This window comes from Leiobunum rupestre, chromosome 3 (genome assembly GCF_980474605.1).
Source record: "Leiobunum rupestre chromosome 3, qqLeiRupe1.1.hap1, whole genome shotgun sequence".
Taxonomy (NCBI): Eukaryota; Metazoa; Arthropoda; class Arachnida; order Opiliones; family Sclerosomatidae; genus Leiobunum; species Leiobunum rupestre.
The window spans coordinates 39,375,760-39,391,996 of NC_143386.1; the positions used below are offsets into that span (position 1 = coordinate 39,375,760).

The 16,237-nt window shown below is 37.5% G+C and overlaps 1 protein-coding gene across 1 annotated transcript in view; it reads right to left on the reverse strand.

Annotated features, from left to right (window-relative positions):
* Positions 1-15,715, reverse strand: part of LOC149951738 (uncharacterized) — an 86,594-nt gene extending 70,879 nt beyond the window's left edge. Inside the window, exon 1 of the mRNA XM_090169656.1 lies at positions 15,664-15,715. The gene's annotated coding sequence lies outside the window, so the exon portion shown is untranslated. The remainder of the gene's footprint in view (positions 1-15,663) is intronic.
* Positions 15,716-16,237: the final 522 nt, after the last annotated feature.

Here is a 16,237-nt window from a genome sequence, read left to right on the forward strand (position 1 = left end):
ATCTGGGTAAATTTGGGTAGATAAATGTAAACTTTGCTAGGATAAAGAAACAAATCCTTGAAATGCAATTACCTAGAGTTAATTCAATAATGACAAAGAAATAAATTACAATAACCTTGGTCTCTTACAAGTTAAGATTTATTTTTAATTTCTCAGGTTCCGTGTTATCTTAGTTTAAACAATATTTACATAAGATGGTACTTCAGATATTGGCATATCACGATGAATGTGAATCCCGTAAACGGTGTCTATTGTTTTACTGAAATAGAAGAGTTTTAATTTCCTTCAATAATTGTTTTTTTTATTGGTTATAAGGAAAATGAAAAACTTTTTCGCAAAGAAAATTTTAATATTATGTGCACTATTGCACTTGGAATGCTTATCGCGGCAGATTTTCGTTTCGATGTGGCTGAGGGTTTTTTTGACGTCACTATTTTAATTTAACCAACTACGTGAGAGCGTCGCGCGCGCAGATGGGATTTTTTTCTCTCGTAGGCCGTCAGAGTGATAATTTATATTTGTTTCTGCTATTGCTGTCACACGTATCTGTTAAAAATAATCAAGTTTATAAACGTTGGGATAGTAATTAATTGTTTTATTATTTTCACGAGGAAAATTCAAAATTTACGCTCCAGGAACCCTATTTCATAAGACAACTATGGCGTTATCTGTATTAGTTTTCAATAATTTTTTATATTGTTTTTGTCTATTGATGTGCTTTTGTTTGTTATAAACCATAATTAGCATAATATTTAGTCAATTAGAAAATTATTTCCGTTATTTTATTACTGACGCAAACCAATATAAAATGTTTGACTGTTTAGTTTCATCCATATTTAAAAAATTAATGTTTAATGTAGCCTACTGTATTCTACAATGTTATCTTTACAACTTTTTGAATTTTGGCATATGGACAATGGGGGGGTGCAAAGGGGCCCGCCCCCCCCCCCCCCCCCCATTGTCTAAAGACGTACTATATCATTGCCCCCTGGATTAAGAGAAGGCCTAGAAATCGTTTTTCTTCAGGGGGCGGCAAACATTTTTTACACGTTAGCGAAACACTCAGTAGATGGCGCGATTTCCAACCTTTATATCGAGACGATCAAGGCGGGAATTTTAAATATTATCGCATAAGCCAATGCCCTTAAACAATAGCAGCCGATCTTTTGCTGTCAGCCTGACTTGATGACGTCAAAATGGAAAGATCTAGGGCCATCGTTTGGCCAACAGAAGCATAAAACTAAAATTGGTTTTGCTAGTTTGAAAAATTCAATACCTGCCCATTTCTAGGCCTTCTCTTAATCCAGGGGGCAATGACTATATAAAAAGTAGTTAAAATATTTTCTTTATGTTATATTAGTAGTCAAATAAGAAACTTGAGAGTCAATTTGTTGAGAATATTTAATCCTTTTATCTCATCATGTACCGGTAACATTTGAAAATAGGCTTTGAATCTCAGTTGCTTGCTTCAAATATTCCTTTCAGTTTTCTTAGTCAATAGACATAGTAACAGACGGTGAGCCCAAAATATTTTAAATAAAACAACAATAACCGTGAAATCGTCGCATAAATATCCAAACAACGTGCATAGTAAAAGTAACATAGCGTAGGGAGTCCTACTTTACTGGTTCTTGAAAAGAATCGACACATGTGTTTTATAGCAGATCGTTATTCGTTAATCGCGGTAAATTAATAACTAAGTTGTCTTTGTATTAGTTTCAAATTTCAAGGCTGTAAGGTAAGGTTAATTCGTTTGCATAATTTAATTTCTGGACTGGGTAATTTTGTTTATAAAATTTAAAATAGTCATAGAAATCTCGCCGGTATATTTATAATATTTTTCAAGAAAATGAAGACCGGAAGGGAAGACTATGTCTTTCCAAAACTTGAAAGTTCATCACTTTCAAGTTAACCTCCTATCTTTAAACGGTTCGTTACGATAGAATAGTAACCATTTTTTTTAATTAATTTACAATGAGTCATCGAGATCGTGTTTCTATTCGAACTTGGGAGTCTGAACTCCAGACTAAGAAGTTCTACCAGAATCTTTGCTTTAAATGCTCCAGACGATGATTGTCATCATTTATGTTATTTCTTTATCTTAGGCTTTGCGAGGTGACTTAACATGTGGCCTCACAAATCTTAAGACCAGAACTGATATTGTATGTCTCGTATAAATTCGTTTTTAAGCGTTTATCTAAATAAGATGGAGGTACGTGTTAACTCTAACTGTAGATGGTGATACATGTTAGTTCTAACTGTAGATGGCGATACAGGTTAGTTCTAACTCTCTATAGCGATAGTCGCAACTCGCAATACTAGTGTCCCCCTTGAAAAACCTTTTATTTATTTCCGCCTTAAATCGAATTTAAACTACCCCTAAAAATGCTTTAGCGTCAAGATAAAATAACGAATTTCGTGTCGATCTTCCATAGAAGCGATTAAATTTAATTTTTTATCTACATTTCATATTACGTGTGCCCAACAATTAACTCTATTCTTGTCAATTAAACCAAACTTGGTGAAAATAAAATAACAAATGGCAAGCAAATATAATCTTTTGATAAAATCAATTGTTTCAAATAAGTTTTTTTTGCGGATATATTGATTTATTTAAGGCTTTTTTTAAATTTTTTCCGTTAAAATAATCCGAAAAAAAAATTAAATATTTGAGGTAAAAAATATTCGTTTTCTAAAGAAAGTTTAATTCTATGCCTATATGCTCTTTCCATGAGTGCACCCAGAGCGACCTTTCGGTGTCGACGCATCTGAACGGTCATGGAACTTACGCAACGCCATATCGCCGCCTGTTTCCATTGTCGAATCGAACCCCCGCTGATGAGTAGATCGTTCCATTTGTAGCGCTACTAACTGGCACTTTGAAGCATTTATCCTAATATCTTTTTTCTAGCCCAATGCGGTGGCTTAAGTCAAACTCGACTTTCACCCGAACTAATTTGACTTACGCTAAAGGCGGGTTTATAAGCGAGCGAAAAGCCGAAGCTTTTTGTAGAATCTGAAACTTTATCGTCGGCGCCGGCTCTCGCGTAAAGCCCCATTTTCATGCTCGCTGGTAGCGGGTAAAAATCAACAAAATCCGCTTCAGCTATACACTTTTTCACTTTCCGCGTCGATCTGTTTCAAACAGATATTTTAGCTTTATTTTCACGCTTGCGAGTGGCGGATGCGAATTTTGATTATTTTTATCCGCTACCAGCGAGCATGAAAATGGGCCTTAAGCGTTTACAAAGAAGCGAGAGCCGATTTCCTACTTGCTGCAGCAGACAGCTTACGCCGAATTCCGACGCTGGCGGCATCAAACTCCGTTTGATATTCTCGCGTGTTTTTCAGAGGTCTCGGCTCTCGCTTGAAATCACGTGGTCGTATTTAACCAATAATAAGGCAACCCTTTCTATGACCTACGTGGATTTCTTTAATTTTTTTATTTAATTTATTTATCTTTTTTAAAATTAGCAATTTTCGTTTTTGAAGCCATAATACAAAAATTGCATTCAGCACGACAATATTTTAACTTTCTTTCGTAGCCGCCATTAACTCTAAACCAACCACGTGATCACGTCAAGTTGAGCAACGTGCTCAGCACGACAAGCGCTTTTGTAAACAATAGCTTACTGCGCAGAGGCAGATTCCGAAAGCTTTTTCCGATAGCGTCGATCAGCTTTCGGCTTCATGCACAAGCTTCTTTGGATTTTCTCGCTCCTTTATAAACCCGCCTTAACGCCACAAATTTATACGTTTATATAAATGTAAATTTGACGGTGAAATTAGTGAAGCAGTTTGGATATATAATTCAGATTGTACCTGATCATGTAAATTCAGGAGCAGGTAACCAGATATATACATTTATATGTCCGATTATCATTTCATGTGAGAAAAAGATAATGGATTGATCTATTCAGATAGAAAATAGAAGCACTAGATTTACCAGTTGTTTTTGAATTCGGAAATTGGCTAAGAGGCACACCGAGAAAAGAAGGAATAAAGAGAGAAACAACCAAAATGTAGTGAGAATGATGCGATGACCTTTTCCAAGAAACAAAAAGGAGCGATCTTTGGTCCCCGGAACACCTCTTTTGTCGTGCCAAGAAGGTCGACCACTTCTATCGCACTAACCCGTTTCCATGATCGCGCAGGTGCGTCGATACCGAAAGATCGCTCGGGGTGAAAGTTACCCTTAACACATCTATCAGGGAATTGAAAAGCACCCACTCGTCAGCAACCAAATGTAAGTGAACCAAATCCTTGTCGGTACTTGAAATCGATTCAATGCCTGAAAATACACATCGGTTAACAACGGCAAAAAATTCGCCTGGGATTGGGGAATATACGGCTCTATGAGTCATTCCCCTTTTCAACATGGCGTACGTCGATCCCCATCTTGTCTTAACGTCTAAAATCAACTTGTTATCAGGTAGACCATAGATTAGGTTGAATTCTGAAAATCTGTCAGATGGCCTAATTGAAGTTACGAGCTTTATCACCTGGAAATACGAAATAATAACGTTATATATTCGTAATTAGATACAAATCTTAAATTCAGTACTTTGGCCACGGCCCCTCCAATACTTATTTCGGAATTTTCATAGCCTTCATTATATTCATTTGACTCTGTTAACTTGGAATCATATATGTTCTCATGTTTGGCATCTGACTTCAAAAATTGTATCTTGCACGACTATATTCAAGATGTGAGCGAATCATCGAACGCGGTTATCGGAAGTAAAGCGGAAACCTAACTCAACGGCACGAGTGGCTAATACTAGAGTAAATGTGTCATTGTTCCCAGCATTGTCCATGGTCACGGCTAAGACTTATATGGGGATACAGAAACAATAAGCGAGTATCTACTTAAAAAGATTAGCTATTTTTATGCATTTTTATGTCGATGTTTGCGGTGTCAGCATCAAGTTCGCCAACTTCCGCTTTCGCGGCGTTGTCACGGGGGGCTTTTCAGTGACAGATTCCATCTTTTCCTTCGTCACACGTCGCAGTTGAACCAAGCAATACCTACTTCTCGTTGAAGAATCAAATTGACGTGGTTGCGTTTGGCGCGCTGGTTCTTGGGGGTGACTGTTCGAAGCAATTTGGTTTCCAGGTGAACCATGAATTCTAAGGTGATCTTGCAGAGTTTTATGGGTAACTAAATTTCTGTCGCAAATGGGGCATTTATGGGCCTTATCCTCTTCAGAGTGACGTGCTCTTTGGTAGCGAAGTACACTTTTCTTATGTTTGGCCCGATATCGGTACTTTGTACAAACAAAGGGCTTCTCGTCGAAGTGTCTTCTTTTGTTGCGAATCAAAGTATCCTTGTTTTTTTTTTAAACCAATGTTTGCTAACACGAGTCAGAAACCGTCATTTTCACCTCATTTTGTCGAATCCAAAGTAAAACTATACCTATAGACTAGTTAAGCGTTGCCTCCGTTATTATCAAGGCCCAGGTTCGCCCTCTTTTCCACCCCCCCCCCCCGCGTAGGATGAGTACTCCGCGTTCCTCCGCTAGAGGCGCTCACTGTTCAGGGAAATTCATTTGAATTTAAAGGGAATATAACCTTCAATATTCCAAATTTCCCTGCACAGTGGCGCCAAACATTTCTAATGCCAAAGGCAAGAGCGGCCAAAGCTGCAAGCGTTGGTGTTCCACACCAAATACCTGAGGTTATATTCCCTTTAAAGGGAAAAGTCCTGCGTGTCAGAAATTGTAGTTTTAACGTGGCTGATATCCACTGGGTACTAAATGGATTTTTTCCCCACCAGTAAGCAATTTAATATTGCTTTTTTGATATGCAAATATAATTGACTTTTCAAGGTTTAGGTTAAAGGGAATATAACCTGCAAAGCCATCTTTATGAAAGACCCCTTCAATATTCCAAATTTCCCTGCACAGTGGCGCCAAACATTTCTAATGCCAAAGGCAAGAGCGGCCAAAGCTGCAAGCGTTGGTGTTCCATACCAAATACCTGAGGTTATATTCCCTTTAATTGAAATTTCCTTTTAAATTCAATATTTTTCCTTTCAAGTAAAGAAACGCTTACATGACCAAAAATAAAATATAAGTTTTCATTTGTTCCCTAATTAGGAACCATTATTGATCTTCATTGTCCCTTAGTGACAATGAAGATCAAACATTCTATGAAGAACTTATAACTAGTAAAGGAAATGCTAAGATTTGTAGCAAACAATTCAAACCATCAGATTTTAGTGTATCAACACGTCGTAAAAGATTATTAGTCTATGCTGTACTTCATCTTTCACCTAATGAATTTGATACTTCCATTATACAACCTCCAAAAACTCTTAAGGACTCTTTCGACAATTTGAAAATGTTTAAAAAAATATTAATATTTTTTAAACATTTTCAAATTGTCGGTTAGTCTTAATTAAGTTTTTCGCCTTGAAGGCCTATCGGCCGGAAGTACCGCATATTTTCCCCCAATAAAACTTAGTTTTCTCGCCCACTTCTTGGTCTCTTTACTTGTTCGCGTTTTTACTCCTAACACGATAGTAGACTCTCGCCCAATCTTACAAACAAGTGTTTTCTCGACTGTCAGGGCGATTAGGGTAAATATCATCGACTAGTTGTTCCATAAAAATATCTATGCTTTCGGACTCATTCTCTTTCAAAGATAGCAAATCTTTATATCGCTTTAGTAAGCGCTTTTTGTGTTCTTTGGAGCAGTATTCACGAATACGAAACTATCCGACTTTCCATACAAATGCTGATGTGTTAAACGATCAACTGCCGATTTCTCGATGCGATATACCTTTTAGGCTTAAAGCCCAAAGACGACTACGAACATCTTTATTCGCTAAATCATTCCACAAATTATCTTGGTCAGATTTATCTTTTTTCGTAATGTACGAAGTAATACAATGTGCAATAGCCATTTTATCATCCGCTACAAACCTATTGTCCATGTTACCTTTGAAAGCCAAAAGTAATACAGGGTTATAGTCATTAATTTGTATTTCAACCTTTGTTCTAGCCAGCGAATAGATTTTCCGGAGACATGATGTCTTACAGTGGTATATCAACTTTATTCAGTTTACCTATATTAATAAATTATCTGGGAAGATTGAAACGGCAATGCGTTATAAACATATCACCAGTTTTTTTCTCTTCAAACAAGTTCGATTGCATTTGTGCCATTGATACTTGGATACTAAATCGTTCAACATTGAGCTTTTAGTCTTGTTTGGCAACGCGCAAGTAGCCTGTTTTTGGATAAAGTCCATAACGACCTTATTAGGCGCTTCGCCAATTTTCGTTGCGTTTTTTATCCATAAAATAATATGAATGTGAGGAGCATCTCGACTTTGATATCCTACTCGCCAAAAAAAACATGTTCAACTTCCCACAAGACTGGGTTTTCTTTACTCATAATAAGTTTTTGCCAAACAGCTTGAAACCTGTTATGAAAATGTCGTGTTACGGCAACTGGGTCATTAACTGGAATTTTGGAACCTTTTTCATTTGACGGGTAAAAAGATCTCAAATGATCATATAGCAGCCGTATTTAGAGTTATAAGACACGTAGGTTGACCAGAATAAAAACACATGGTTTTCACTTCACCGCATCGCTTATACCAATTATTCTTGAGTGCCGCGCACATTTTGCATGTAAGCTGTCAAACTAGCTTCCAACTCTTTATCATGGCTTTCCATTTGATTAACTAACGAACTAACCAACGGGAAGATTTTTGTTTGCATTCATACGTGAAAAATGCTAGATACTATATGACAAACGTTGCATTTCATTGTCAAAAAGAAGATGAAAGAGGTATAGTTCATTTTTAGAGAACCTTCTATCCTTGTTTAAAATTCTCTGAAGACGAAAATCTGATTCAGACAGCTTAGCAAATTGTCTTTCAGAGTATTTTCCGTAATTACGAGTTACAAATAAGTCCGGAAAGCGCATAAAATCCAGATTTGATTCCCAAATGCTCATTCCACTTTCTTCACTTGGAAAAATATTTAAAATACCCTCCGCATTTTTGCTATTTACAGAGTGAATTGAATAATGGTCAAATAATTATTTCTGTTCAACTGAAAAGATTCTGCGAAGCAATGACTTCTCGTTAGAAGAAATTTTTATATCCTTAGCTCATTACCAAAAAGCAAATCTTCAGTGAAATCGCTAATATTTATATTATTATAGAGTGGGTGAATGGTTTTAAATTTTAGTAAAGCATTCTTAACTAAATGTATATCCACCACTGATTACCAAACAGTTTTATTCTTGGTAGGCAGCCCATTCTCTAAAATAGATAATTGATGATCAGTAGGTAAATGTGTAGGAATCATTTCCACATTTTCAGTTAAGGGAAGAGGCAAATAAACTGCAAAACTTCTAACGGCTCTCGTTAATACAGAATGGTTAACAATATTTTCCCCCTATAGTGTATGTAGACGAATAATAGTTTGAAACACTTTTACTTTCTGTATTAGCATTTTCTCAATAAAATTTAGTTTATAAATATCATTTGGCACGGGATCTACTTGAAGGCCATTAAGAAAACAGTGCGGCGGCATTTTACCTGATTTAAGATATTGCGTACATAACATGCATAATCGGTTTTCGTCAAACATAAAACGAACTCCAACGTTACCTTCCAATTCTGCCATATCATCATCTGCAATATTCACCTTTATAATATCTGCCACCATAATTTGAGGATCTTTGAATTTCCAGGCAGCAATTAAAAGCATTAAACCTTCGTTGCTATCTAAATTATGTGTCAAACCAATTTCCCACAGATTTGAGCTTGCTATTCTTAAAAAAACTTTTCACAACAATCGCAAGGCGAATCATGAAACTCGTACATCTCTTTATAGCAACTTACTAGCTGCTTGCCATACTTAGATAGCAGATCAGACTCGTCTAATGAAGGTTGCACTACGTTAGAGTCAGATTCAATATTCGATTTCCGTAAACCTATCATGAACGCCACAATGTACTTTATTAGACACTGTAGCTTATCAAAATTACCTATTTTAATAGCCAAACACAGTTTTTGATAAGGTCAGACCAAGCTTTAACCTTGTAAATATCTTTTAGAAGAGCTAATACCCTCAGAGTTCTCAAATAATTCGTACATTTCTTAGAATCAAGGCAGTAGAGTGCGTGACCCATTCTAACTTGGTATGAGAACCAGTACACTTGTCAATTGTGCTAAATATTTCCAACCAAAAACCCTTTTTGGAATTACCTATTGTCTTGAAAATTTCTACAATTCTTTCTACAGACATAGACTTAATATAACAAACAGCGCCACAATCCCAAGAATGTTTGTCATCTTTTAGTTTTTCACCATTCCCTTCATCAGCATTTACAATTAGAGGAAGTATGTTATGTACTCGTCCTTTAACATCAATTACAAGTGGTTTTTCATCCATCATATTTGTGCATGGTTGATACGACGTTTCTCAAAAATACGATTCATTGGTAGCATTGTGATATTTTTTACCACCAAAGTAGTCAACCAAATTATCAGCATTTAGAGTTGCAGGAAAACGATCAACAACTTCCTGGCATTTAATAGATAGTGTTTTACCAAGAATGTATTTATTTCTACTCAGGGAGAATGAATATGTCGAGACTATCGACGGGCACGTTGAGGCCCTAACCCCGTCACGCTAAGGGGTGGGGGAGGAAAAAAGGAGGCGGTCTTATTATTTGCGTTAAGTTCAGTTAGAAGAAACCACCTATGGACTGTCCATAGGTGGTTTCTTCTAACTTAACTTATCGTATATACTATTCTCCACCACACTCCCCCCTTTTCGGCTTTCCGTTGCTATATGCAACGCGTTTTGAAATTTTTAATGTTTAGGCTTAGTTTCTCTTTTCGATTTGATAGTCGCCAGCCAGATTTCCCGCACGGTACTGACGAGTTCCAAATAGAACGAAACCGGTCTACCGTTGGAATTTCTGGCTATTTTATTTTATTTGTTTTTAATTTAGTTTATTACTCGAAGATCTATTTGATCCGAGTTTCGCGTTGCTCGAAGACCTATCGGTACGAGTTATTAGTAAGTTTTTAAATTTCTTCAAATTTGTTTAGGATTTAGCTATATTATCCCTTTTAATTATGGACTTATCTACTTTTTCGCGTATTTTTTCATCATTATTATTTGCGTCCTCGCAGCAGCGTTAATCGCGTCGAAAAACGTAATTTTTAAGAACCAATGAGATTGCAGTATTATTTGATTTTATTAAAGCGGAGGAGCATACCGGGGGGCCCAACGGCTGGAATTGGAGAAACGCTAAAAATAATCTCCCTGAGTATAAATAAATACATTCTTGGTTTTACATAATGTATCAAATCTTTTCTGTATTATCGCTTTATAATTTAAAGCTTTCCTAGACAATAATTGGTAAATAATTTTTAATTCAATATATTTGGGGTTACATTTAGACATAAATCTAGGTGGGGTGGCGGAGTGGTTAGCACTTTCGCCTCGCAGCAAGAGGAGCCGGGTTCGATCCTAGCTTGTGGCACTGGGTGAAAACTCGGAACAACTCCTTCTGCGTTGAGTTTGCAAGTTCTCTCCTCACTGGTTTAAGGGGTTTTCCCCCGAGCTCTTCGGTTTCCCCTTCCATAAAAAACTTGTCGAGGTTAACGGTAATAGTTAGTGTAGGGAGCTGCTGGCTCGCGTGGCATGCAGGGCTTGCCACCACCCTCCTACGCATTGTAACCCGGCCACCGGAATTAAAGGCTTCAAAAGTCGCTTGATGACTTAGGCCTAAGGTGGTGCCTTGGGTATTAGCCTAGCTGATTATTATTATCTTCAAATTCGTGTTTTGGCATTTTTTCTAGTAACAAAGTTTGCTGAACTCTCAATGACAATTGTTTGTTTTTTTATAGGAACTATCTAAAAACCCAAAGATTCATCTGAATTTCTCTTATTATGTAAAATCATTTATAAATCCCGGGCTTCTGTTACACTTTTATTAGCTTTAGTTATAGGACACTGACCACACTCAATCGATAATTGGTTTTCTAATGTCAGTTTCCTTTTTTTAAGGGGTGGAAGGTTAATTTTTTTGTATGTTTTCTTTTCATTTGTGAAATTTGTTGCTGAACAAATTTACGGCCCTGGTTCATTGTATTCCCACTATAATTGCGAACAACTAGCCGTTCAAAATTCCTATTATTATTATAATCAGAATTTAAACTACTGAGGTCATTTCTCGTATGACCAGTGTGGTTATTGTTCTTACCACCAGCGTGGATTTTTCTCATACCACTAGTGTGGTCAATTTCCAAATCATAGCCATGGTAAGGTTTTATGTCGTTATACCGTAACTACTACCAAATTAGGCAGATACTAAAAAACCATTATATTTTCCATGGGGAATGTATCATATGTACAGGGATGTCATTCGGGTGGGGCAAGGGGGGCATTGGTACCTCTGATTTTTAGCAGTTAAAAACGTTAATATATATGCATTTAACTGCTAGTGCGAAAGGAAGATTAAATTAAACATTAACTTATATTGTAAGTGTTGGGTAGTATTTCAAATACTTTTTCAGTGTTTTGTATTTTATTTCATATACTTTAAAGAAATGTATTTAGTATTATATTTTAAATATTTTTTTTATTTTGAACAAAATATTGAATTATATTAGGAAAAATACTTTATCAATCAAATAGTACAATATCTTAAAGAGTAAATAAATGAAAAATAGTTCTATGAAAACGTCCACCAAAGAGTCGTTTTTCTAAGTTTATCAAATATACTTTGAAAAGTAAATCAGTTGGAAACAAATGCCGGGAATGAATATGATCATTAACTTTCGTTAGTTTCGTCCGACAAAAATCACAAATTTTCGTCTTCGGGAGGAGCCTCTATCTTGATGTCTGGGTTAATGTCCCCAACTGGGCGACATTCCAACTCTTCTCTCTTTATGACTGACGGAACCGGAAATTGGTCGATGAAGTCAAAAAAAGGCTCGAGTTTGACGCTGCTGACATCGATGTCGAGACATTCAGAGCCGGAAACCCTTTCTCTGTCGATGGTTGCGGTGTCAGCATCAGGTTCGCCAACTTCCAATTTGGTGGCGTGGTGACGGTGGGGCTTTCCAGTGAGAGATTTAATCTGTGCCGTCGTCAAACGTCGCAGTAGCACCAAGCAATACCTACCTCCGTTTTGACGACCAGAGGGGTCAAATTGACGTGGTTGTGATTGGCAGGCTAGTTCTGGCTGGTGACTATTCCATGCGCTAGTTTGATTTCCAGATGGACCATGAACTCGAATGGTGACCTTGGTGGGTTTTTTTGGTAGCGCAGTTCCGGTCGCCACAGGGGCATTTGTGGGTCTTTTCCACTTGAGAGTGACGTGCTCTTTTGTGGCGAATTAAATAACGCTTTGATGCAGACACGTAACTACACTGGTCGCACTGAAATGGTTTTTCACCCGAATGAGTACTTTCGTGGCGAATCAAATGACCCTTCTGTGCAGACGCGTACTCACACTGGTCGCACTGAAATGGTTTATCACCCGAATGAGTTCTTTCGTGGACAATCAAATTACTCTTCGTTGCAGACGCGTACCTACACTTATCACACCGAAATGGTTTTTCACCCGAATGAGTTCTTTTGTGGCGAATCATAGCACTCTTGTGGCTGGCTGCGTAATCACACTTTGTGCACTGGAAGTTCTTGTCTTCCTGGACACTCATTTTGCCACAATCACGCTTTACAAGTTTGGTTCAAAGTTTCTTTCGGAATTTTGAATTTGTCTCACAAATAAAACCAGAAAGTCTTGTATTGTTCGTTATCGACAAAACCACTTCTAGAAATCCCTGAAAAACAGTAAATTTTAAATAACAAGTTGGCCAAAGCCGTAATATTAGTTCCACGTGGATGAATTAATTAATTATTCTCTAAGCTTTGGTGCGTGTCAAAAGGTTTAAGCATAACATCAGACGTAAGCTTCTTTATCTGTTTTCTAAGTTTGAGCTCCGTATCTCAAATCCAATAGGAACTACGAAGAAAATTCGCATACGCTCACTAACCCTTGGCGCGGGTTAAAAGAGTTAAACATAGGGTCAGACTTCAGCTTCTTAACTGTATTAAAAGTTTGAGCACCGTATCTCAAATCCAGTCATAACTACGAAGAAAACTCGTGTAGGATCTATAAGCCTTGGCGCGTGTTAATATGGTTAAGCAGTGCCAAACGTAACCACTTTTACCTATATTCAAAGTTTAAGCCCCATATTTTAAATCCATTAGGAACTACGACGATTATTAATTTTTCTCTAAGCCTTGGCATTTGTCAAAACGGTTAGGCATAGACTACAGATAAAGAAGCTTACGTCTGACGCTAAGTTTGGGTTCAGTATCTCAAATCCTATCGAATATAATCTATATAATAAAACTCTAAGCCCCTTTCGTCTTATCTACATTATAAAACTCTAAGCCCCTTTCGTCGCATTTTTTTCTGACTCTCATTCGCGACTCTAACGTGGCATCGCCGCAGGTACACGGAGGTACACACCGAAGGTATGCCTAGCACTTCGCCTTAATACTAGGTCGTTGAGCATATTACAGAAATCGGGTCTAACGTGACATCGCCGAAGGTAATTTCTCTGTGTAAAACCCGCGGTCCTTGCGATTTGCCTTAATACTCAGTCAAGTATACGTTTGGTCATTAAGTTTGTTTTTGGAATTTCGGATCGGATTTCGCACTGGCTCGAATTTCGCACTGTCAATCGGGACTCAAGGACGAGCGTATTTTAATTTGTTCGTCATGAGAGTAAATCAGCCTGTGGATACAGGGGGTTTCAAGGAGTACAGATGGGTTTTTCGACGCCTGCAAGTTTTCTCGCATGGGAAAAGGGGAGGGGAGTACCACGGTAACTATCACATGGGAAAGGGGGGGGAGTACCACGGTAACTATCACAGGGGAAAGGGGGAAGGGGGAACCACGGTAATTATCGTATGGCACGTAGAGGGAGGGAGTCCCGCGGTTATTTTCACATGGGAAAAGAGTGGAGGGGACACCACGGTAGTTATCACACGGGAAAAGGGGGAGGGAGTACCAAGGTAATTATCGCATGCGAAAAGGGGGGAGGGGTACCACGGTAGTTATCACATGGGAAAAGGGGGGAGGGGGTACTACGGTAATTATCACATGGGGAAAAAGGAGAGGAAGGGCCTTACTGGGGTGGTTCTACTATGGGGAAAAGAGTACCATGGAATTTATCGCCTAGGGGAAAGGGGGAGGAGGCCTTATTGGGGGGGCGACTATGGGGTAAAGGATACCACGGCAATTATCGCGTGGAAAAAAGGGTCGGGGGGCCTTACTACGGTGGTTCGACTATGGGGTAAAGGGTGCCACGGTAATTCTCGCATGGGAAACAGGGGGAGGTGGCCTTACTGCGGTGGTTTGAATATGTGTAAAATGTTCAATTGTGGAAATTGATCAATTTGTAGTTAAATACGATCGTCGTCAGGAATCGAACCAGGGGCACATTCTTAGAACGCGGACGTTTTACCGATGAGTCATTGAAGTTTACGTTTCTAAAGTTTAGATACTAGTAAAACCGGGATAAAAATAAACGTAATATTTGTTGGGGTGGGAAGATTATAAACACCTTACGTAGATGTTTATTTTGTTTTTAAAGTCTACATTTTTTACGTATGGAAATTTAAAGGTCAAAACTTGTTTTAGCGCAGTCAGCAGATAAGATAAAGGGTAGAACCCGTTAGTTTTTTGTAATTTATTTAGTTTTTTCAGTCGTATATTTTTATCTATTGGGTTTAGCGTATTTGTTTTCAAGCTTAATAATTCATTTATTAACAAAATATCGAGTCTGGCTTTGAACTCGGTCGTAATTTATTTGAAACGTTTTCTCGACTGATTAAGATGTTTAATGCAGTTCATCAATTGGGTTCGTTTGTGTTTATTTATAAAGAACCCTAACTATTCCCTCTACGGTCATTTATTGATATACGTTTAGTCAAGTGGCTTTCTGTGCTTTGTGAATGGTAAGTTTTTCGCTTCTTGTTAATAAGTTTTTTGTTGGTGTGGATATTTGGATATCTACGATTCCTAATGCAGTCATTGATATCCTGGGTGTGCGAGTCATTATATGATATTGGAAATTGGACGGTTTTGGTCTTTTTCATGCGGTATGTGTCACAACGTCAACAGGATGGCTACGACAGTCTAAGAGTCGTCCACTACCAGATATCTACGGTATCTTCATCGTTGAAATAAAATGAGCGTTAACTATGCGGCAAGTATTTCGTAAGCGAGAAAAATTACAAATACCCTCTGTAGATATTTCTTTCATTAAAATTGGCTTCGTATTATATTTAACTGCTAAACTTGTACCGTAAATAGGGTTAAATTCAATTGTGCGTTGTTCTAGTTCGTCTAACTCACTGTTGTAACTACTTTATTAATAATATTCTGAATAAATTAAACTCGGTTGTTTCGTCTCAATTATTTCAATTAAAAATAAATTGTATACCGTGCGGGATTGAACCGGGATTACGTTTTTAGTAAATAACTCTAAATTGCGGATATATATCTTTAAGGGTTAACTCGAGGGATTAATACTACTAGGTACAATGCTTCCGAGGAGAGGTATATTTTGGTTTGCCAACTTGTTAACAATCGATGTTGGCTAACACGAGTCAGGAACCGCATAGAAACGTTTCTGTTCCACAGCGTAAATTCCCAAAAAATTTAATTTTTACGTCCATTTACAAGATGAAGGTTTTATGATTTTATTGGCAAGAGATCGCCAAATATTATGTTCGGAGTAAGAGCGGACTAACTAAAGGGTTTTCATTCCATGACTAGCCTAATATTGTACGCAAATTAAAATTTAACGGCATTTTAACCTCATTTTGTCGAATCCAAAAATAAAATTTAACCTCTAGACTAGTCGAGAATAAAAACCCGGTAATACCACAGGCGCGGCGTCAAAAGCGTGTCAAATGTGACTCCTCTTTTCTCGTTATATCGAGAAAAGAAATTAGTCCAGATATTAAAATGCATATATTTCCAGAAATATCACTGCCCCCAGGCCAAATCTTGCCTTATTAATTTGGTTTGTTAATGAAGATTAAATTATTAAATTCTTGATATGTTTCACCAGGCGGTTGTTGAAAACTGACCTATTAATGTTTGCGAAAATAACTTAAATATTTCAACTACGCTTATCAATATAGATTTTTGTATGTAATTATAGATAAGTTTT